We start from the raw sequence: 4,450 nt of genomic DNA on the forward strand, positions 1-4,450 counted from the left end.
GCCGTACGGCGAGCGGCACGAGGCCGAGCGGGGGTAGCGCGGCCCCTCGGCCGGCGGGCACCTGGCGCACGGGTACGGCAGACATTTGCCCTGCGCCTTCTCCACGCTCACTTTGGGGTTACGCATCCATCGACGCACCTTGGTGGGGATGAAATGTTACCAGCGTCGAATAATGCTACAACGCGAGGATAAAGTACACATTCTATTGATTAAAAAATAAATAACTAAATCTCGATTTTCAACCCAACGGACAAATGATTGCGTCACCGCTCCAAAGTTCTGACGCAGACCATATTGAAAGACTTCAGTGAAATCCCCTCCCTGTGCGCATGATGAATGAGACAACACGCCCAACCGATGATGCTGTGACGTCATCCGAGCGCGGCGGGCATGTGGCGGCATGCGGCAATCAAAATGTTCCGCGAGTGTGGGAAAGGTCGCGAGGCGAGCGCACGACGCGACTCGTCCATCCGGAAATTCCTTTGCCTCTTTGTCGTCATGACACCGACCAAGGCCTTTCCTTTTCCCCACAGGCGTGAAACGAACGGGAAGAGCTTTAATTCAGTGTTAATGTCCTGACCGGCAACTCAATGCAGAGCCCCGTGACACCTTTTTCAAATACTCGGTCTTCCATCCAAGGGACGGAAACATCCGCTGGGGTGAGACTGGGCACTTCGGGCGCTCCGTTGACCGGGAAATTTCGGATTCGAGCATTCTGGCTCATGTCACCAACGAAACGGCTTCAAAGTTGTTTACTGGGTTGAACTGCATTGCCGTTGTTGCCACAGAGACCTGCGCTCACCTATTTCAGCATTCCGGATGATGGGCGGCGCGGCCAGGACACCTGACAGCAGAGCCTTTACGCTCATCTGTCTGCATGGCACAAAGTGATGCAAATGTATTGGCAAGTCAAGCGCCCCAGATGACCTACTTTTTGTGTTTTATACATTATGCGGACTAGCCAGGTCACTTCAAATGGTATCCTTGGGGGGGGGGCTTACGTCTTTGTCTCGTGTTGCAGCGCAAAAGACCCGAGTCCATCCTTCCAAAAACCGATGATGTCATTGGTGGTTTATTTATTCAGCCAACAGACACTTGTGGTGCGCAGTAAAACACAGACGGGGGAGGGCGGGGGGCACTCTTCTAAGGCAGCGACATCATCTTTGTGGCGCGTGTGCGTCATTCCAACTCACCTTCCTCTTGACAAACTGAAAGGCTGAGCACTTCTTGAAGGAGAACGCCGCCTTCTCTCCTCCTCCTCCTGCACCCCGTCGTCCACCGTTCACCAGCTTCATGGCCGACACCGGCGCCCCGCTTGCCTCCGTAGAGCCCAGTGTGACGGATGGAGGGTGCGGGGGGTCAAGGGCAGTAGGGGTGGGCTGCTGCTGGCAAGCAAAAGAAAAGGCGGAGGCTTGTTAGACTTGGCTAATGCACGGGGGGATGTCGACAGGCAGGATGCGAAGGAGCGAGGAGGATGAGGAGGAGATGAAAAGCGAGAGAGAGTGAGCGAGAGAGCGAGGGAGGCGGGACGCCGCATGTCCCTCAAAATATTTCACGAGGCCACGTTTACAAGCTTTCTCCTCGAATGGCAGACGTTTGACAACATTTGCGATCCGCGTTCAAGATCCAGCCGGCGGATCGTTTAAGAACGCAAAAACGTTCGCTTCTTGCTTTTTCCGTTTTTTTTGTGTTTTTTTTGTAGTAAGTTATTTGCAGGAGGAGGTGGTTCGGTGCTTTGGAGTCCCGATCAGCATAGTTTTTGAGTAGAAGATAAAGATTGGGTGGTCAATCTCCACTCATCGTCATGGTAAGAAAAGATTTCCCCCAGTGAATGGCAAACGACACAAAATAAAGATGTTCAACTCGGGCCACGCAGCGGTCGAGCGCCGCTCATCGCATGTTTCTTAGTTGCACATTTGGAAATAATTGCTGGCCAAAGGATTTTCTCAGTCTTGTTTTTGTTTTCTTTGAGTTTGAGGCATCACAAAAGCAAAAAGCACTCATGTCACAGTCACGGTTCTTCTTGAATGGACTTTTTGCACAGAAACCAGCGCTTTTGGTGAAAGCAACCCATGCTCTACTCTTGATTACCAAACAATGACCAAAAAAGAAAAACAAACCCCAAAACAAAACTCAACTCTTTCTTTCGGTCAGTTTAGTGTGGATATTGTCCTCGAACACCATATATTCAGTGGATCTGGACAAACTGTTCACCAACTCTGCTTGAAAAAAAAAAAAAATACAAAATAAAACGGCAGACAGGAATATGAGCTTCGGAATCACCCCAACACCCGTCGTAATGACAATGCCAGCAACTCGAGAGATTACGTAATGGAGTTACGAGGACCAGCCGCGACACCTCACAGCATTCCCGGATGCCGTTTGTTGACAAGCGATGTGCTCTCAGCTCCATCGATGGGAGTCGGCCGACGCAAGAATAGGTCAGAAGGCCGGCGCACTGTCACTGTTTTGTTTGATGCCTTGGAATCAGAGCGCCTCTGTCTCGGCTGCTTTTCTTACCTTGACGGCAAATGGGGCTGCGGCTGAGATGCGTTTACATCCGAGGGGTTGCCTCTGGGTCACAGGTGCCGTTCCCAAATGCGTCCAACTGAGCTGAGGCGGTTTGGTTTTCGCCGCGGCGTTTCGACTGGACACAAACGAAGCGCGAGCGCATGATGACGCCGAGTGTGTCCTGCTGCAGCCGCGCCACTTTATCAATGGAGGCGCTCCACAGTGACGCCTGTTTCTTCCCCGCTCTCTCTCCCTCGCATCAGCATCTTGCAAGCCCCCCAAAAAAAAAACCCCTTTCATTATCACCACGCCCCCCCCCCCATCCCCCTCTGTCCTTCCTTGTCTCAGTCCTCATTTCTGTCAATGGAGGCTCCGGTGCGTTTAATATCCATCCCTATCCACATACTCCCGATCCGCTCGTTGCCCTTGACTCACGACCTACAGCGGCCGGCCGACCTGTCAAATGTCTGCACTTCAACTCGCCATAAAGCATAACAGCGGCAAGGCACCCTCTTGGCCAGGGTCATCGTTTGGGACAGACACCAAATTGGGCACCTCATCAACTGCATAAGACAAAATTGTTTCATGGTTGCATTTTAATTCAGTAGTTATGAGAAATGTGAAAACAAATTCTTTGATCGAGCAACAAAAAAACATTGGGAAATCAACTTCCTTGGTGGAGGTAACTGTTGGTAATTGCCCGAATCTCGTATTTGGTTAAACCGCACCCACTATGCAAATCCTGCCCTGCCTTACCCATTAACGTCTGGATTTTGGCCTCTTTTTGTGCCTCTTCTCCTGCTGTCTCCTTGGGCCAAAAATAAATAAATAAATAAATAAAAAAGAGAGGCCGCTTTAGCCGTTAGCATTCACGTTAGCCCCAATGATCGAGTGCTTTGAGAGGAGCGACATCGTCCTCTTCTCGCTGGAGCTGAAAGCACATCTCCAATCTAACTGAGAGCATCAATTATTCTGTGATCTGGAGCTAAAAGACGCTTCGCTGCGCCTCAGAATTCCAAATGAAGGGGCCATAAATAATTTATGGCACCGTTTCTTAAAGGCTTCGCGGCGCCGCTGATAAATCTCTTCCTATACAGACGCAGTAAAAGTTTCACGGGCGCCTAGTCCTTTCTAAACAAACCTCCAAGCACGCAAAGGGGGAGAGTGGATGCGTCGCAAGCGTTTTAAGAAATTTTAATGAGAAAGCCAAGAGGGGCTCCTTTCAGGCAGCGGTGTGACGGTCCACGAGTGATTTATGCTCCACAAACCGAGCTCCATCATACGCGCGACCAAATCGTTACAGATCTGGAATCCTCTCATTTCGGCCTTTAGTATGAGATATGACTCACATTTATTTTTCATCTGCTCATTACTAAGCTAGCTATACGCCATCAAAACAAATCCACCGACAGGTCGTCGACTCAATATTTGCCGAGCGGGGTTGAAGATGATTTTTGTGTTTGACTGTAGCAACGGCTGAACAAATACTTCAAAAAATAAATAAATAAATAAATCAGCAGAATCCGGCACGTGTGGGATTGTGCCAGCTCGAAACACACAGTTCTGCCTCCCACGCATCACAAACACACACGAGCACATCCGGGCAGCAGGGACGTGTCTCCGCATGTATGCGTGGCGCTCATTAGTTGACGACAGCTGCAACAAACACCAACAGGTTTGATCGTCATGCCAATGATTGGTCGTGTCACGCTAGATTAATGTTGTTTACGCGGCTTCCCCCACCCCTTAAAAAAAACAGTAAACACAGGAACGTGGCAGCCCATCACTCATCTGATAAAAACAAAAAACAAAAACTAGCAGCCTTGAGTTTATTCAGGCTGGACACAAAACTGTCTGCTCTACTGACTCCCGTGTGGGGAAATTAACGGCAGCACATAACACAGACACACACACGCACGCACGCACGCACGCACGCACG

At 50.2% G+C, this 4,450-nt stretch overlaps 1 long non-coding RNA gene across 1 annotated transcript; it reads right to left on the reverse strand.

Annotated features, from left to right (window-relative positions):
- Positions 1-6: 6 nt before the first annotated feature.
- LOC109531788 (uncharacterized) lies at positions 7-2,799 on the reverse strand. The gene is made up of 3 exons (XR_002171247.1): positions 2,521-2,799; positions 1,194-1,382; positions 7-138 (listed from the first exon to the last, which is right to left on the reverse strand). It is a non-coding gene; the product is annotated as an uncharacterized LOC109531788 (long non-coding RNA).
- Between the last annotated feature and the right edge of the window lie 1,651 nt (positions 2,800-4,450).

The sequence above is a fragment of the Hippocampus comes genome, unplaced genomic scaffold (assembly GCF_001891065.2).
Source record: "Hippocampus comes isolate QL1 unplaced genomic scaffold, H_comes_QL1_v1.1 scaffold170, whole genome shotgun sequence".
In the NCBI taxonomy this organism is placed as follows: Eukaryota; Metazoa; Chordata; class Actinopteri; order Syngnathiformes; family Syngnathidae; genus Hippocampus; species Hippocampus comes.